Below are 20,282 nucleotides of genomic sequence, written 5' to 3' on the forward strand. Positions count from 1 at the left end.
CCTTGGAGTGTCTCCAGGGGGCTGTGGGTTTAGATGATCCATGCAGAGGTCCATCTGTTTTCAGGCATGCTCTTGAGTGTTTTACATCCTGAATCAGAAGCATATGGGAGTGGTTTTATAATATCACTCTCTTTGTATCACCCGTGCTGGTGAGGAGACTGTGCACTGTATGAGGTAGGATCCCTTGGGGTTCTCATCTCCTTGCGGGATAGTTATGCAAGGAGCAGCTGTGCCACTTAAACCTATACAGTGGTCTGGCCCTGGACTGACCAACGCATTGTTCTTCCCTACATGTGCCCGATAGTCACTGGTTTATAGCCACAATGCAACTAAGAGATGAGTCCCAGGATTCAAACAGAAGATGTAGATATTCTAGTGCCAAGAATAAATGAGCATAGCACAGGAGAGGAGGACAGAGTGATTTAGTTCAAAGGATTTATAAAACTATGTGAACACAAGTAAGAGAGGGTATTGTAGTCCTCTGGGAGTATTAACGTGTCATTTGTATGAAGTGAATCCACTGAATTAATTGTATTTAATTTGGGGGTTTTACATTGTACTTCTGAGGAAGGAGCAATTGCATGGAGGAGTTACACAAAAGCATATGAGCAGATTGCTCTGTTGTACCTCAACACATAAATGATTCCCCCTCTATTATATTACAGGGGCTTATTTATTTATTTTAAACATTATACCTAGGTTCATTAATTGCAGTATTGGAATTCTTAGTGTAACAGGACAAGTTGTTCTATCAAGAGAGTGGCATTATAAGATCAATGTTGTAGCTGACTCCTGATGCATAGTTAACATATTTGATCTGCAGTTAATCACCACACACTAGTAGGGATTGATACCGTACTAAATAGTTTTTATACCAACAATGTGTGACCTACAAGCTAATGTTTAGAAGATGGTCGTTTTGTTTTGATTTTTGCATTGGGAACTCAGAGAGGGAAGAACACAAAATAATTGATTTTATTTGAAAGCTTTACATTAAAGTCTTGAAGTTCACTTACAATGAGTCAACAAAAGAGATGGGAAAAATCTTAGGAGCTACTGATTTCTGAACTCCTATTTAGTCTTGCAAAACATCGTGCATCTTCCCTCATGTTACTGATAGATTATTCAAAGTAGTAAGCATTATGCTTCTCAAATAAATGGATATGTGACCTGGAAAGATGCAAGACCAGTTTTTAATTTGTCAAGGTACATTAGATGAGGTAGTTGATACATTTGACATGTACCAACGTGAGATATACAACATACCTAATTGTTTAAGGGAACCAGTGTTAGTGTTTGCATGTTTGGACTCCAAACAGTAAGTTCTTAGAATTGTAATAAGAACATGTTCAAAAAATGACAGAAGTCTGAAACGGAAATGGATTCAATAGGAGTAGCTGCGTTACATAGCCATATTTTTATTGCTTAAGCAAAGTCTGTTAACCATGCAGGGAAGTCTACAGTATTGAACTTTTCACCACCATAAACCCGAGTTACACAGACTACTCAGTGACAAAGGGGAAATCTATCTTTATCTGAAACTGTCAGGGTTTTATCCAATTGAATTTTGGTTATATTTGCCTAAATTTTCTCTCTTCCTCTTGAATGTCTGTAACTGCTAGTGTTACTTTTTTTTCACATGTTCTCTGTGATTTTTTTGCCTGAATGAGGGAGGCGTACAGAGATAAGATATCAGGCAGTTGCCAACAAAGTAATCTCTTAACTTAGTAATTAGGACGAGTTTATAGGGAAATAGCCAGTAATAGGGCTCCCTTTTTGTGGTTTGTTTTTTTAAATAGTTGCTTGCTTTTTTAAAACAAACACCACCCCCACCCCCACCCCCCTTATGTTTCCTCCTCTTGAATGAATGTTGCACCTGTTCCTAGCTGTGGGTCAAGCAGATAGACGGGGCTTGAATGGAACTTACTGAAACTTGCAGACAGACTGATTATGTTATATTTTTCAACTTTATGAACCCATTAAAATAAGGGTAAATTCTGAAGATATTTAACCGCTCTTACTCTTCTGTTTTAACTTCCAAATGCTTCTGCATTGAGTTCAATCTTGGGAGACAGCTGCTGGTTTATACAGGATGAATAAACTGAAGAAGGGAGTAAGCTCTTTACTTGGCACATAGAATCATGACTACTCAGAGATTAGTCATTTGATTATTCCACAGTAAGACTAACAAGCGTGTAAGGTAAAATGTCAATTGGTATGTTTTTGCTTCTAGTCTTTATTACCTGTATTTAAGCCCCAGGACTTTACCTGGAGGATCCAGAGTACCTCTAAGCATGAATTGTCTATTTCTTTTATTTGCTAATTGCTAATAAATTTTAATATTATGTTTATTAAATTAATCTGTTTTATTTTCAGAACTGGTTCCTTCTCTGATGTGATGTTTCACTAAATGACATATCATTCCTCACTTGCCAAAATATTAGCTGCTGACTAATTGTAATTTATGATGTCTAGGATTAAACAAATTCTATTGCAGAAAATGTGATTACGGAATATTTGAAAGCTATAAAATGCATATAGGCATCAATGTTGCTTATCAGAAAAATGGTCTGTTTAGAATAACTGTGTAGGATTCATCAGAATAGTTGATCAAAACTTCAATTTTTCCCTTAGTTCATTAATATTTGTGAATTTTCCCTGGCTAATTTAATGATCCATTGGGCCCAAGTTGTACATGACATAACTCCATTTAGTGTCACAGAAAATTAGTTACTGCTTTCATAATATAAGTCAAGAAATAACATCGCATTTAAAAATAACAGTTGATCTTTAAAGACTTTTTAGACATATTTTACATTTGTATAAAAGATGAATGGAAATCTACTGTTTATATTGGTGATTAAAGCAGTGAGTATCTGACTGTCTCCTGGGATTGTATCTTTTGAGTAAGAAATAATAAAAATGAATTACATTATACTGACATAATTTGCAATTGCAGGAAAAACCTGTTGCATTAGATGATGAAAATAGATTATTGTAGAGAGAGTGGCTCTCGGAGGAGACAACTGTGGAAAAAATTAACTTTGAAAGGCTTAGAAATGAGTTGAATTTATGTGAAGAACGAAAGAACAAAACAGTGACATACTTACCGAGCTGTTCATACTACGTTCTCTGTTTTATGGGTTGCTCAGGAAGTAATAAGAAGTAAAAATTCTTTCCCTGTTCTATGTGCCTCCCCCCCACGTTGGTACTTTTTGCAGTTTGCACGATTGATCTTTCTCAAATAATGGATCTACTGTACTAATGTCAGTGGTGGTTATTAACTTTATTTAACACAACTGTTATAATACTGAGTTATTTATCAGAGAGGTAGTGTCACTGCAGTTGTTTGTTTAATGTTTATTTTATTTCTAATTTTGAGTGGAGGTGATTCTGTGTTTTGAATCAATTAAAATTACATTATATCAGATTGTTACTTCGTGTCATTGACTACTGTATCAATTTTGGAGAACTTTACTCTGCACCTCAACATATGAACCAAAAATTAGCTACCACTAGCTAATGACGCTAAAAGATGCAGAGTGTCTTTTGACACAACATTTGCTTTGGTTTAGGGATTAAAATATAAATGTGATTTTAAAAAAATGTGTGAAATCATTGAAATAAATATTACACTTTATCATAGCAGATCTTGAGGATCTATGGGTAGCCAAACAAATAGTGTTGAGAAGAAGAAGAATGCAATCTGAAATATTAATTATGCAAGTTCTTCAGGAGGTAAATGTTAAGAGTGCAGAGAATGCCAGGCCTAGGTTTTTCTGAGTAATAAGTCAAAGGGTGTGCCTAAAATAGTGTTTGCATTTGGACTGGTTATGCTTTTGAAATGAATCTCCTAATCATTCTCATCTACCATTCTTTTCTCCACATCATGAAGTGGAGCTTGCAACTTTCATCATTTTGGATGATGGTCCACAGGACTAAACTACAAAATAAAATCCTGTGAAGTATATATTTTGTGCATCTTGGGACCTTAGCGTCTTTGGGTTTACTCTGTGGATCTGCTACTATTAGTCCTCACTACTTGGTCAAGTAGGTAGAGCGAAAATTGGGGCTATGGTTTCATCAGATCTGATATCAAACTGAAGTCACAATGTGGCATAAGCAGTGTTACCCTTCAGAGATGCTCTCCCCCAGAGAATCTGTCTTAATGAAGAATGTTATTAAGATACCATGGCATATTTCACAGGAGTAGGAGTTAATACTTACTGGATGTTCAAATGCCAGAGGTGTTGGGTTTTGAGGAAGGAGATGGGCATAACGTCTTGAGAAATTGTGTGAGGAAAAATAAAGTGTCTTTAGGCTCCTTTTTGCTTTTCATATAGAACATATGTAGCATGCATGTACAGTACAACCAGTAGAAGCCACCTGAGATGCTCTAATTTATTTCTTCTTGCATTAGAGTCAGCAGAGTTTTGCCCTATTGGGCAAAATATTTATGGGATCCCCCATGTAGTACAGTGTGGCGCACAGTCAGTGGGATTCACTTTTCCTTGCTCTTTTAGTAGGAGTTAGACCCTTGGTGTAAACAACTGTAAATATTTAAAATCTGACATTTATCCCTGATGGGTAAAAGACAATGCAATCAAGGACAGGAGGGTAGCACTTAGACTAAGTACTAAATAATGCAGCTTGGTAAGGATGAAAGCTGGCCAATAGACACGGCAGCAAATAACGATGCCCTCCTGGGGGAGGGCAAAGCACAAAAGCTGGTATTATTGCAGAGCTATAGGTGCGTAGTGTAGAGGCAGCTGGCATCACGTAAGCATACGCATCTCTTAGGTAGAATTCCAGGAAGTGCAATACAAGATAGGCAATATTGCTACTGGGGTAAAAACACCTGCTTGCCCTCTGCCTAGTAAAGTCTTAAACTGATACCTATGCTATGGGTAAACTAGACAACTCTTTCAAAAAAAAAAAAAAAAAGCAAACAAGTTTAGACAAGGAAGTTATAAATTAAACATTCATTTAAAAATACTATACTGTAAATTAGGCACCTGGAGATTTGAGGAAACTGCAACAAACTGATAAGAGCCTAACTAAAACAAATATAAGCAAAGGTCTTTCCTTTGCCAGTTGTTCTCCTAGGTCTATGTTGTAATTTCTCAGGAAAAAGCTTTCCTAAATGCCGAAAAAGGCCAAAAGTGTGTTTTGCAACATTGCCCAATAAAATTCCAAAATTGGACCAGTTACCTCCTCACTTCTGTGGCACATAACTGAACAGCTAGTTACATGAACTGATTGCTGTAATAAAGGTGTGAGCAAGTGGTAACGCTATGCTCTCTTAGAGGAAAAGAAGATGATCACGGAATTTTCGATATTGATTTGTACCATATATTTATTGCACACTTCATCATGAACCTGTAGTATTTCTTTAATTTTAGATGGAATCTGTTATATTAAATCTGTATAGATTACAACTGTTTGCTTAATTAATCTTAGTTTGAGGATCCAGCATTTTGCATTTTTAGTTAGCAAAGCAAGTAGTTGTGTGGTTATTTTCCTTAAAACAAAGGTACTGTATAATCTGAAGACTTCTTGGGTGCTTAGAATGTTAATAACAAGCCCTTGAAATTAATGCTTCATTGTAGACAGTATTAACTGTTCATATTTATATAACTACTATACACTCTTTTATGGAGAAAGAAGTTAATGTTATGAATTTTGTCTGGAAAGAACCATTATTATTAACCTCATTTGAGCTGCATTTGCTTTTGTTAATTTTTTTCTCTATGATCATTTGTGAGAGAAAACTTCTGCATACCTGTTCCCAGTAAATACCTCAGGCACGGTTAGTAATATGACACAGAAAAATATTACATTAAAATCTACAACTGGTGCAACGCAAGAGTTTAGTTTTGTATTGTAGATGAGCTAAACTAATTCATCTCGTGGTACCACGTGATCTCTTTGTAGTAAATCTTTGTTTATGTAACTTCTTGAGAATGTCTGATTATTTGACCAGTACTGTTGACATGCGTCCATTTGAGAACAATCAGATCAGAGAATTGCTGGGAATCTATTGCTAATTCATCTGACATTGGTTTAGATTAAGCTACTGTACCCAGTAGTTACTGAAACTGATCTCCCTGGAACTGAGGAAAGAGAGCATTTCAGAAACTAGAACTGTTTCAAGGTGAAGTGTTTCAAGTATAGCATTCAAATATAGGGTGCTAGTATAGTTTTGCAAATAGGAACTGTCACTTCTATCAACAACAGTGATAGCCTTTTGGTATCTTATTTCATTGTTTACTCAAAATATAAAGTGGTGCAAAATATCTTGAATATATCGTTTACAATCTCCTCCATCTGTGAGTGCACTGAAACAGTCTTGTTCTCCATCTGTCCCTTTTTTCCATCATATGGTTGTTTTCTTTGGAAGAGTCTCAAACAGAAACTGAGTCAACACAACTAAGTGAAATGTGTACGCATATTGCTATTATTTTATTAAATTGTGTTCCTAATTTTAGCACCAGGGGTGTAGTTTTTTAATAGTTCTGAGTCCAATCCTGAATGTAAATTGAGGTGGGTTTTTTCAGTTTTTTTTTTTTATTTATTTTATCTTATTTTTTATTTAATATCCTATAAGTAGACATTGAATCATGTTTTATTTGTATATCTGAGTGCTTTGAATCTAAAGGAGCCGTGCAGGTACTGGGGATGTCAGTTAATCATATTAGCAATAGTGGCTAGAGCCACTGTGTTCTATAGCAAAGTAAGAAAGGAGAAAACAATGCAGTTTAAATCTAATAATTATTTTTTAATTTAATGTGGTATCTGTTGACAGCTGATTTTTGTCCACAAAGGGAATTTAATACAGGTGTGTCTAGAAAAAACTACAAAACTTAGGGTCACTTATTCACAAGGAATTCTGTGTATGATTCTAGACTATCTCTTTGTTTGTCCTCCATCCTTGTTACTTGTGTGCATATTTCCGCTGAAATATCAGATGACTGATAATTCATGGAGGCTCATGTAACATTCAAGTTAATGCCAAATCTTATGAAATTAGAAAATCAGTTTCTAGTTCTTTAGCTAGATGTCTGGCATTACTGGTTTTAGTGCAGATGGTTCTAATTATCAGTGGAATGACTGGGAAGATAACTTTCCCCATGTCCCTATTCTTTGTAATGTTTTCACATGTAACTTTTTTTTTAACAACAGTATTTTCAAAGGAACGTCTTTAAAGATGTATAGGTTAGCATCCTCTTATTCCTTTTAGCTTAATCCTATTTCTCTACTATTTCCATAATAATACAAACTGTTAAACATTGTTTAACACCTAATGAAATAGGGTTGTATTATGCTGGAAAACGTAGCAGTTAAAACATAAGTGTATTCATTGATCACATTTCATACACCACATTTACTCCACGGATTATTTTGGTGTACTAAACATAATAATTGCATTTAAAATTTGATATCCAATTAATGAAGATACCGAAGAACAGAAATGTCTTGGATTTTCCCTTCTGGGCTTGATCAATAATTGTTTGACTACAACTGGCATAACTTTTGCACTGACATATGTTCATGAAGAATTATTTTTATGCTTTTTAAAGCTTTGAAAAGAACATATTATAACATGTTGTTTGATATAATCAGATTAGCAAAGTCCAGTAGCTTTGTTTATTTTAACTTTTTTTTTTCGCATAGGCTCAAATCAGTCTTTGCTTAAATGTTTCATGATAGGAAACTCTCTTGTTAGTGTAAGGCTTTCATTTTGCAGAGAAAAAGCAATTTTTCACAGTGTAGTGTTGACTTACATGGGAGGTATCTGGTGTGACAGGTCCTGGTACAAACTAGTTTTAAGTAAATCTTTTTGCATAATTCACTTCAAATTGGAATTCTTGTTCCAGAGAATGAACCAAAAAAAAAAATACAGAAAGGTTAAATCAGTTTTATATGGTCTTTTTTTCCTTATAATTGTAACACATATCTTCAAAAGTTGTTAATTTGATGAAGTTACTATGGCTTGAAGCACTGATCCATATTTGGGAGCATTGAGGGATTCATTGTGTGACGGACAATTCTGATTCAGCTAGCATGGTGGGTAATGCTCATGGAGAATGTGCTGGGAGCATGGAGGAGAGAAGGAAAATGATGTGAGGTTCTTCTCTGCTCCACTGTTATCTCAAGCACTAATCTCTATCATAAGCTTGTTTTGCTCTACTCTAAACATTGTTAATTTGGGGGTGCTTCTTTGGTTTTCTTTTTTCCTTCACTGTATTAATTCAAATGCTTTTCCAATACCTCACTGTTACAGTGGTTTGAAAGCTTAGATTTTCCTGCTGTATTGATAGCTTGTTCATGTACATTTGTATACAAATTCTGTTATTGGCATGTAGTTTGAAGAAATCCTTTCTCCATGTTTAGGGTATGGACACAGAAGGTTCTTTACCTGTCAGCCACAGTCTTGCTGAATGAAAAGCTTTTTAGTCTTTCCTCCTTTGATTGTCTCTCTATAGTCTGTCTCTACTTTTTACCTAATATGAGTTGGAAACACCATCTTTATTGAAAAAGTTATCATAATTATATAAGGTATGCCAAAAATTTTGTCATTGCCTTGTACATTTGCATTAATACATCACTATGTCTCCTAGAGATGTTTGACGTCTCCTTTTCTAATCTTACTGGTGTACAAATGTCATTCTGTCTTCTGTTTTCTCTTATCACCTTCCAAGTGTCCTCTTGGAGCTGGTTTAGGCTTTTCAAAACTGAATTTTGCTGTCTCAGCATGAAGGTGCGGTCTTGGCATAGAAAGGAAAGGCATTGAACTGGGAAGGGATGTGGAGGAAGCAGCTGGAGGGTCAGATGAGGACAGCAAGTGCTACATTGGTGAGGTAGGAGAGGAAAAAATGACCATTTTTATAGAAACATGGAATATCCTGAGTCAGACTGAGGATCAAAGAGTACAACTCCTGACATCACACAGGGCAACCTAGAAGTTAAACCATGTATTGTCCCTTGACTAGTAGTTACTCCCAATATTCCAGCCCCTACCGTGTCACCAGTGGCGCCTATTTTAGCAAGCAGTGCATTCAGTCACCTGCCTGGGCAGGTGTGTATATTGCCATCTTCAACTCCACAGTTCTTTTGCGACTGCTGCTCCTTCTATACTGCTTTGCTAGTCATTTTTAATTCTGCCTCTTTGATTTTTCTAGTGTCATCGGAATTGTTCCTCAACTGTATTTCTGCCTCTGTGGTCGCTTCTTTTCCCTGTGCTCTGTCCTTGTTGACATAGCTCAGTGGATTACTGTCATCTTCCATGGATGTCTGCCAAGGTTTCAGCTCAGCTACTGGCTGGTAATCTTGGCTATAAATATAACCCCCCTCATTTGACAAGCTCATAATAAATGAGAGAAATTATAATTTCACACAAATCTGGAATTTTAACCTGGATGTTGTATATTAGCAGTTTAGAAATGTAAAATCCCACAGTGAAAAATACATCTGAAGGGCTGCTCTGTGCAAAACTTGTAAAAGTACCCTTATTTTGCTAGTCATTGGTAAGTAACTGCAGGTGCTTCTGTGTTATATATAAATGTTTAGAGAGGCAGACTGTCATGTTTGTTATAGTTGCAGGAAGTCTAGCACAACAAAACCTCAAACTTGACCTGTAGGTGCAGTCTCTGTAAATGGTAAATAACAGGGCTATGGTAGGTGTCAACAGATGGTATTATTACATGTAGTCTTTCAAGTAGTTTCTTTCCTTAGCTTGTGAGCATATGTTCAGTCTTGAGAAAACATGCTGTGTTGCTGTTAGCTTTGGTTATGCAAGTCTCAATATAGTGACAGATCTTTTGGAGAGGCGTTTGAGAGCAGCAGGAGAATTTGCTCTCCACCCAGGTTTCTGATTAAATTCAATTCTTGAGGCAGAGCTGCTCTTTGAGCTCTGCCCACTGCTGTTGGCCTTATTATTGAAGGAAGAGATTGCCTAAAGGCAATTTGATAATTTCTGTTGCAAGCCTTGAACAGAGGTCCTGCATAAATAGAGCAAGTTACACTTAAATTATACCCAGACTTGACATTGCTGTTTTCTCTTCCATTAGGAAGCTGACCTGCAAGGCCCCAGACATCTGCCACCATTAGGAAGAGCAGTGGCAGAATGAATACTGCTGTAGGAAGAAAGGTAAATAAGGAAAAAATATTTCACAATATCATATACATTGTGTATGGTATTTTATTCAAATGATCTGTTTGACAAATTCCATGGACTCTACTTCTATTAAGGGAGAGAGCAAAGAAAAAATAAGCAACTGAATATACATGTGTTCTGGCAAGCAAATTTAATTTTCATCATTGGCCTTAGATATGGAATGGCTTGGCAATACAGATAAACACATTGTTTGGTTAAGAGGTATAGATACAAGTGAAGGAAGAAAACATGTTTTGATGTTTAAAGTGCACAGAAACCATGCTGTGTGTTCACCTGCACTTTTGCAGCCTAGCAATGGTCTTTTTGTTAGCCATATCCAATGTTCTGTCATGAACATATCCATGTTCATTCATCAAGAAAATTAAATTTTTTTGGTAAGAAATACTAGTACTCCACATGTTTTGTTTGGAGAAAGTCTGATAAGTGTATATATCTGTTAATATATGAATTCCAGTTCAATTTATGAAGTATGTTGTTATTGTCTTTTCTCTCTTCGTAACATAGCTCAACTGTTGGAGAGAGAGAAACTTGGTCTTGATAGTCTTTTCCTGAATAAAAAAAGGTATTAAGAATGATCACCAATTGGCCAGCTGGAGTGGCTCTGACAGGTATGCTGATGTCCTCATGTCTTACATTGGCCACTACCTTCTGCACATGAGTCACCTCCCAGACCCCTTTGTGAAAATGAGAGTTCTGCCTGTGGATGCCACATGATTTCTCACTTTGTGGGTATTGCTGGGTAAAACTGTGCTCACAAACATGACATTCTGAGAACATAAAGCCTGATCCAGGGACGGGATCAGAAAATTAGCCTGGGAAGAAAGAAAGGTAACGCAGGAGAATACCAAGACAAATGGATGAAGCGCATATATCTCTTTTATTTATTTATTTTGAGCAATGCTGGGTTTTGAATTTTCCCTGCACTTGGCTGCTTATTCAACCTTATGTCATCTCCTTGTTTGTGCTAATACAGCAAACTAATTGAGGTTAAAAATAACCTTTATCTGGAGCACATACTTGCAGGCTGAAAGCCACTGAGAGAAAGTGTATCTAAGTTTGCCTAGCTCCTCAGGCAAGGTTTGTAGAAGAAAAAAGCTCAGGAAGGAAAGCTTGGAAGGGTGGTAACAAGTCTCTGGGGAGATGAAATGAATGTTTGCAAGCGCTATGCAGAAAAAGTTTGACCAGGAGCACCTTATAGTGGCAAGTGAAAAATATACTCATTCATCTATTACGCTGAAAACAAGAGAAAAGCTTTTTTGAAAAAAGTGATGTTTCTTTCAGCTCTGCAGTTTTCTTTTTGGTGATGGATTCTAGGAAACCCTGAACAGGCAGCCATCAGTAGTAAATACTTAACATTCAGATGAAGGAGTTTTTTCTAGAGCTGGTAGAGATAATTGCTTCTTAGTGATACTTTGGATGTGTTTGGTTTGTTTTGTTTTTTTTTTTTAATTATAGTCTTGGAAGTCCTATTCAGATTTTTGGTTTAAGTGTAAATTATCCTGTTGTATATTTTAGGTGTATGAACAAATGAAATAATTTTGGATGTGTTAGTTTGCAAAAAGTTTCATTTACAGCAATGATTAAGTCTGCCTCTGCTGACTTGCTACACTGAACATTGCAAGGGTTTTCTTTAGAGGATACTGGCAAATCACAAAACAAATCAGGGAGGATAAAAAGAGATGAACAAGTATGTATGGAAATGGAAGTAGAAAGAAAAGGTTTTCAAATACCACCGTTTCTGAAGAAGGTCGGTACAAATATGCCTGAATGATACGGATGCTGCCAGGTATCCCAGGAACCACTTGCGCATTATTTATAAGGAGTGATGCAAATCTTACATGGCAAAAGATGAAATGAAGCAATCGAGCAAGGAATTCCTTAACTTTGGGTTTGTATATCTATTGGGTTTGATTCACACAGATGAAATCTTCACGCATTTGTGTGTCTGCAGAGAAATAGGCCTTTTAAGAACATTCAATACTCAGCTTTATGTTGGTGGTACCTACAGTAGGTGTTAGTAACATTAAACTGAATAGATTGCCTCATCATCTATATGGAAGGTTCTGTTTATCAGAAATACTTACTTTCATTCTTCCCTCTGCACCCCTGGAACAAGCTTTAAAGAGGACTTGGGGTCAGTAGTTCCAGAATATTAAAGCTGCCTCTTCTATTTCTGTAGATATTTATGGTGAATTTTGCAATTTTATTTTTTGCATCTTTCTGTGAAGTATTTGAAGCCTGTCTGCACACACTTCATATTTGAAATGCACATTGATCAGATGAAGTGCTATATGTGTAGGTGAAGGGAAGTTCAATTTTGCAAAACTTTTCGAAAAATTTAAAAAGAAAAGAAAAAAATACGTCTGCTGCTTCTGGTATATATACGCTGAAAGCGTATATACTGTAGTGAAATAGTTATGTATCATCCTCTTCATATTTCAATTCTTGTTTATTTATATCAACCTATTTGGATGCTCCAAAAGTTGTCTATTTTTATAATAGCCAATCAGCTTGCGGGAGAACTAAACCATGCAACTTGGGAGTTGCTCATCAGCTGTATAATGAAGACAAATGGCATGTTAAATCTTGTTATGTGATTATGCAAAAATAGCTTTTTATGACAGCAATGGCTCTGCTTTGCAGGCTGTAGAAAGCCATGCACCATACATCTGATTAATCATGCAAAATAAGATTGAAAGAAAGAAGAAAAAAAAAAAAAAAAAAAAAGGTCCTGTGTATTCTGGCTCTCTTCCCAGCAGGTTGCTTAACCTGGTACTGAAAATCTTGTTCTTTGTGGACAGACTTCAAGGCTGAAAGAGTATCAATAGTGAAGTTCTCAAATTGTAGCGAGCCTAATTAAGAATCAGTTCTATTGCTATGATTTTTAAGAACACCTAATATAATCTGTAGTCACAAGTATTTGCCAGGATTGGTTAGATTATAAATCAAATGATGAAAAGGACAGGCAGAAGGACAGTCCTAAATTCCTGATCCCTTGGCTTCCCTGTGGGATGTAACTATAAAGCAAATTTGTCGATGATACCTTTGATAATAGGTTCCTTCATCCAAATGAATCCAGCTTTAATTTGTCATGGCTGGGAGGTGTACGGCTTAGGACTGTTTCTACCGAACGCCATTTGTGTTTTTTGGGGGGTTGATTTTTTTTTTTGGGAGGGTGGTGGGGTGGTGGTTTGGGTTTTTTTTTTGAGTTGGAAAATGCATGATAAAACTTCTTGCATAAATTTCCATTGTCCTTGATACCTACAAACATTGTAATGAGAAATCTCAAAAGGCACAAGATGGTTGATTTTGCTGTGTTCCTGACCCACTGCTTAAACAAGGAGAATCACAAATCTCAGAAGAGTTGCAGGTGTCTTTTCTCAGGAGATTTTCAGATTGATGCAGTTCAGAACTCCTGAAAACAAATGTTCTCTTATCCCAGCACATTGGGTCTTTGGAGGATAAGGATTGTTTATTGTCACAAGTGACAAATTGTACTGTCTGTATAATAAACGGCTGGAGCTGTTTTTTTAGGGCATAGAGTATGGTATCAGAAAGCGAGGGGAAACTGAGTCTGGTGATATGAGTATGTCTTGCATTCATCCTCAGACTTTCTGTGAACAATTATACACCAATGAATGGTAATGAAAGCAGAATGCGTTGTCATCCAGCATCATAAAAACCTAAACCCAAGCACTTGATGTGAATATTTTTCACTTATATGCCAGAAGATGGCTTGTTTTCTGCAGGGATTTTGTGTTGCAACACAAAGCAATATTTTCTAGATATTACTTTTGTCACTAGCACTACAGCTAATCTCATCAATGATAGCCAACTCCATTATCTCTGCATTATTACTTGTGTGCAATTACATGGTATTTCTACTGTGCTGTAGGAGAAATGTGATATAATTCTCCAGAAATGGGGCCTGGTTGAGGATATAAAGCTAAGGTAATGACTGCACATTCACTTTAAGGTAGTTGATTGAACCTAGAGGCATTGTGCAACATTTCAGGGCTACTCTGTAGTGATATGGTAGGGACTGATCATGAAAAGTCAAGATGGGACTGAATAGGCTCGCAATGTATAAGAGTGGCTTGTTGAAAGGAAGACACTCATGCTTTCTGTCCTTATTCACACAGCTTTCCTTTCCAAGCTGGGAATTCTACAACAGCTTTAACAGTGAAGAATTTGCAATGTGAAACTGTGGTCTCAGAATGTGTTTTAATCTCGGGGCTGAAATTTGGTGTGTTTCCTAGTGGCAAACTTCAGCAACACACGGGGAGAGATTGAAGGATAGCTAGCTGAAAAATGTCTTAGAATTAATTCAAAAAAACAAAGATCACTGCTTTCAAACCTGTATGAGAGCCTTTCATCTTTATGTGGTTTAATTACTTGAACTCAGGTTTCTGTTATCTTTCTAACTACATTGTTGTAGGCAGAATGTGACGCTGGCTTCTGACACTAGTTGGATTATGCCATGTTTTCATTTGAAGGACGCACCCAGTTTGCAGGATGATCAACAGTACTGTGAACATGCTTAGCCTATTCAGTTGTTCCCCGATGAATGCATTTGCCTTCCAGGGTCATGGGGATTGAAACAGTATCAGTGAAAGATTCAATAAGGAAACAACATCTCTTGAGCCTGTGGAAAGGCGAAGTGTAAAAGTTCACTTTGCACAGTGTAGGGTAAGAAAGTTCTTATTCAAAGTGCAATAAGCAGGACATGTCTTTGACAGATTTGTTGACAGCTGGCTGCTAAAGTCAAAGTTGGAAAGTCACCTTTGCCTTATGACAACAGTGTGGTGTGGATGTAATTCTCTGTTGCTTTGCACCTTATACAGTTATTCATACCAGTGCAGAAGACTGTGAAAGAGGTGTAAAAAAATTTGGTAAAGTAAGATTCTCTTACACATTCTTCATACTGGTGTTACAGTTCAGAATGGGGAAGAATCAGGCCTTGATAAGTGTTGGATGTCTAGAAGCAGTCTGATAATGTGTGAGTGATCCAGCAGACAGAGAGCAGTTTGTGATGACAAGGATCATAATTTTGCTTGAATGAAAGAGTTTGTTTCTTATATGCCCCAAAACTCAGTGCAAGATGCTGATCTACTGGTTTTGGATCAATTTTTCTCTATAAATAGCTGTCCTTCTCTCCAAGGGCTTCACTATGCAGAGATTGCGGTTATGGAAGTGCTAAAAGCATTGAGAAGTACTGCAAAGTCATTCTCTGTTGTGTGGTTTCAATTGAACACCATTCACTATATCCTCAGTCAGGAAATGGGAGAAAAGGAAAGGTGATAGTCTTTGTATTTTATATCTTACCTGTAGCATCTTTCCCTCTTCCACTCCATGAAGAAATTATCATTCTTTATGACTTACAAAATTTGCCTTAATTCCATAAATGTTTAGTTTCTTTCCTTGAGAAATGTTTATCTGGGTAAATATTTCTCTTGAAGTGGAGAGTTTAAAGGCAAAGAAATGAAACACAAATGAAAAAACCCTCTTGAAAAATATTCAGTTATGTATTAGTAGCAACAGGTATGGCCCTGTATGTTTAAAACATTCTGTCTGTATGGTCTTTTCCCTAACCAGATGGAGATGGTAACATCCAGTCAACCTTCACTAAGCAATTGCCATGAACATTTAATATCTGAGCACAAGAGCTTCTCTGTGCTCCTCAGAGATTTGGTGTGCAGTTTCAGAACAACCTCTCAATGGTGTATAAATGTTTGTAAGTTCCTCGGGTGGTGTGTTTTTTCAACTCGATTGTGACCTGTAAACTTCATGCACAGATGTTGTTTCCTTTTCATGTTTACTTGCTACAGGTGTAAAAACTCTAAAATTAGTGTCTGATTCTGAATGGTTGCATTTTGTATGCACAGCTTTCAGTGAAATCTGTTCTGGAAAGTGTGAATTCAGAATGTAACTGCATAATAGCACTTCATATATTCCTGCATTATACTTGGAAATGGAAAATCTACTCATTGATATCAAAGTCAGCAGAGGTGAAATTGTGTCAGCAGTAGTGAGATAATGATAAACGTGTTTTCTGGTGTAGATGGGGTCTTGTTAGCACTGCTCAGCTCTGTAGACTCTAACTGTTAACAGAAGGATGACATGCATAATTGCTTATGAGAGTGACAGTCTGTATTGACTCATTTATAGTTTTTAAGTGTATGTAAAGTGCTTTTGTGCAGCTGAGCCAGAATCTAAAACCCTTGTGAAAACATGGGAATGCTGTGTTGTTGTGATTAAAGGAAACTGATGCATGACCTAATGGCAGCTTAGCTAATAAGAAGAAATTATGAACCATTTCTTTTACTAATCTAAAATTCAGCAAAAGGAGAACTTTATGGCTAGAAGCTGTAGTGGTTGATGTGTGTTTTAGGTTTTTTCTAAACAATTGAAGTAAGCGTATGTATTGCTGAATATATTAAGGGTCAGGGAAATTAAAACATGGCTATCTCTAGTAATATTAATTAAACATAATTAAACATAATATTTACTGAAGAAAAAGAAATCACTCTGTTATTTTATATCTAATTTGAAGAAGAGATTTTCTCCTACTTCTGAAAGGCAATCCTATTAATCATTAGAAATCTCAGTGTTATTCCACCCTGACTAAATGCAACGCAAGCTCATTTGAACATTATAGGCTAATAGAAATTTTTTTTTTTTTGCGGGTGGGATTTTTTCTACTTTTTTTTTCTTTGAATTGGTTTTGTTAGAATCAGGTAGCATACTTAGCAAATATTTATCTCTATATGGATATGTAATATATATTAAAAATTATAAAAATAATAAGAATTATTAAATGTCCATCAAGGCAGTGAGGGTGGTGTTTGGGTTTTCTTGGACTTCTTATGTGTGTTTCTGACAACTTTGTTACTTTTTTTGTGTTGTTGTTTCCTAAAATGTTTGCATTAATTCTTTTTTAGCTAAGCTTGGTTTTCAGAATGAATTTTTATGTGTGCATATGATAGTGGTCTTGATTTTCCAAGTCCGGTAGGCATTCAGGAATGGGTCCCATTACATACTCTTAATTGTTTTGGTTTTCTGTGTAACAGTACTGTAGGCCCAACTATTAGGAATGCTCACCAGTGTTAAATGGCAAATTGTATGAGCAACTGCAAATGCGCATGAACGAGAGACTTTCTCAAACGGTGGAACCTACCACTTGTGGCCTTCATTCCAATCAAATGAGATCTGACAGATTTACGATTTCTGTGATAATTTTGCATGATTTGATAGGAGCACTCTTCCATGTATTTCTGACTGTTGATAATTAATAAGTTTGTGAAGGAAGAGACACAATGTGTATGCATTCAAAATGGAGCTCTTTTTCAGATTACTAACTTTCAGAGGAAGAACCCTCCATGGATAGGGAGAGGTCCTTAAGGGGTATTTTGAACATGTTTTGAAACGGTATCCCTAAATAATTATTCTGAATTATTATTTAGAAAAAATTGAGGTGCAGTCAAGACTTAAAAGCTAACTATATACTAAATAATTAAATATATTTGGAAACAGGATATCTTTAATGGATGTGTTCTCTATAGTAAACTTTATGACACGATTCAAATTGAACTTTCTTTATTTCTTGGTCTTTTTTCTTTCTTTCTCAAGTCCTTGGATTAACCTTTACTTAAAATTTATTTCTTCTGCAGATTTTTCATCTAAAAGAACTGTACACAGACACTACATTATACATGCATCCTTCTTTAAATGGACTTGATCACAGAATCACAGAATAGTCAGGGTTGGAAGGGACCTCTGGAGATCATCTAGTCCAACCCCCCTGCCAGAGCAGGGTCACCTACAACAGGTTGCACAGGACAGCGTCCAGGCGGGTTTTGAACGTCTCCAGAGTGGGAGACTCCACAACCTCTCTGGGCAGCCTGTTCCAGTGCTCCACTACCCTCAAAGTGAAGAAGTTCCTCCTCATGTTAAGATGGAACTTCCTATGTTCAAGCTTGTGCCCATTACCCCCCATCCTATCAATGGGCACCACTGAAAAAAGACTCCTCCCGTCCCTCTGGCATCCTCCCTTTAAGTATTTGAAAGCATTAATAAGATCCCCCCTCAGTCTTCTTTTCTCTAGACTAAAGAGACCCAAGTTCCTCAGCCTTTCCTCATATGAAAGATGTTCTAATCCCCTAATCATCTTCGTAGCCCTTTGCTGGGCCCTCTCCAGCAGATCCCTGTCTGTCTTGAACTGGGGAGCCCAGAACTGGACGCAGTACTCCAGATGTGGCCTCACCAGAGTAGAGGGGGAGGATGACCTCCCTCGACCTGCTGGCCACACTCTTTTTGATGCACCCCAGAATGCCATTGGCCCTCTTGGCCGCCAGGGCACATTGCTGGCTCATGGTCATCCTGTTGTCCACCAGGACTCCCAGGTCCCTTTCCACAGAGCTGCTCTCCAGGAGGTCAGCCCCCAACCTGTACTGATGTGTGGGGTTATTCCTCCCCAGATGCAGTACCCTATATTTACCCTTGTTGAATTTCATTAGGTTCCTCCCTGCCCAACTCTCCAGCCTGTCCAGGTCACGCTGTAAAGCAGCACAGCCTTCTGGCATGTCAGCCACTCCTCCAAGTTTAGTGTCATCAGCAAACTTGCTGATGGTACACTCTATCCCTTCATCCAGATCATCGATGAATATATTGAACAGGACTGGACCCAGTACTGACCCTTGAGGGACACCACTTGTTACTGACCTCCAACTAGACTCTGCACCACTAACCACAACCCTCTGAGCTCTATCTGTCAGCCAGTTCTCAATCCACCCCACTGTCCATTCATATAGCCCGCACTTCCTAAGCTTGCATGTGAGGATGATGTGGGAGACAGTGTCGATAGCCTTGCCAAAGTCAAGGTAGACAACATCCACTGCCCTCCCCTCATTCACCCATCTAGTCACTTCATCATAGAATGCTATCAGATTAGTCAGACACAACTTCCCCTTAGTGAATCCATGTTGACTACTTTTGATAACCTTCTTTTCATCCAGGTGCTTTGAGATGATACCCAGCACAAGCTGTTCCATCATCTTTCCAGGGATGGAGGTGAGGCTGACTGGCCTGTAGTTCCCCGGGTCATCCTTCTTGCCCTTTTTGAAGACTGGAGTGACATTAGCTATCCGCCAGTCCTCAGGCACCTCACCTGTCCTCCAGGACCTTTCAAAGATGATGGAGAGCGTCCCAGCAATGACTTCCCCCAGCTCCCTCAGCACTCGAGGGTGCATCCCATTAGGCCCCATGGATTTGTGGATATCCAGTTTATCTAACTGATCTCTAACTCTCTCCTCGTCAACCAAGGGAAAGTCTTGCTCCCTCCAGACTTTCTCTGTTACCTGCAAAGTCTGGGTTTCCTGAGGGCTGGCCCAAACAGTGAAGACAGAAGCGAAGAATGCATTTAGTAACTCCGCCTTCTGTGCATCATCTGTCACCACGGCACCTCTCATTCAACAGCGGGCCCACATTTTCCCTAGTTTTCCTTTTGTCTCCTATATACTTAAAGAAACCCTTCCTGTTGGCCTTGACATCCCTCGCCAGGTTCAATTCCAAGGCTGCCTTGGCTTTCCTTGTTTCCTCCCTGCATACCCTGACAGCATTCTTGTATTCCTCCCAAGCAGTCAGCCCCTTCTTCCACCTATTGTAAACTCCCTTCTTCCACCTGAGCTTTTTCAGAAGGTCCCTGCTCAGCCATGCAGGTCTCCTTCTTCCCTTGATTGATTTCTTTCTCTTTGGGATGCATTGATCCTGAGCTTGGAGGAAGTGACGCTTAAATAGCAGCCAGCTCTCTTGAGCCCCCTTACCCTCTAGAGCCCTCTCCCATGGGATTTCTCCAAGCAACTCCTTGAAACGATCAAAGTTAGCCCTCCTGAAGTTTAAGGTTTCAACTCTACTTGTCATTTTGTCTATACTACACTTAATCCTGAATTCTATCTTCTCATGATCACTGCAGCCCAGTCTGCCCCCAACCTTTACATCCTCCACCAGTCCCTCTTTGTTTGTCAGTATTGATCCACTTTGTCTGTGTAAAGACTTACAAGTTATATTTCAATTATATTTTGTGAGAAAAGCCAAGCTACTTAAATAG

The 20,282-nt window shown here is 37.7% G+C and overlaps 1 long non-coding RNA gene across 1 annotated transcript in view; it reads left to right on the forward strand.

Annotated features, from left to right (window-relative positions):
- LOC309676181 overlaps positions 1-20,282 on the forward strand; it is a 173,767-nt gene that overhangs the window by 97,164 nt on the left and 56,321 nt on the right. The window contains exon 2 of the long non-coding RNA XR_014269571.1: positions 10,071-10,150. This is a non-coding gene — a long non-coding RNA (uncharacterized lncRNA). The remainder of the gene's footprint in view (positions 1-10,070; positions 10,151-20,282) is intronic.

Source organism: Vanellus vanellus, assembly GCF_965231255.1.
Source record: "Vanellus vanellus genome assembly, chromosome: 11".
Lineage (NCBI taxonomy): Eukaryota > Metazoa > Chordata > Aves > Charadriiformes > Charadriidae > Vanellus > Vanellus vanellus.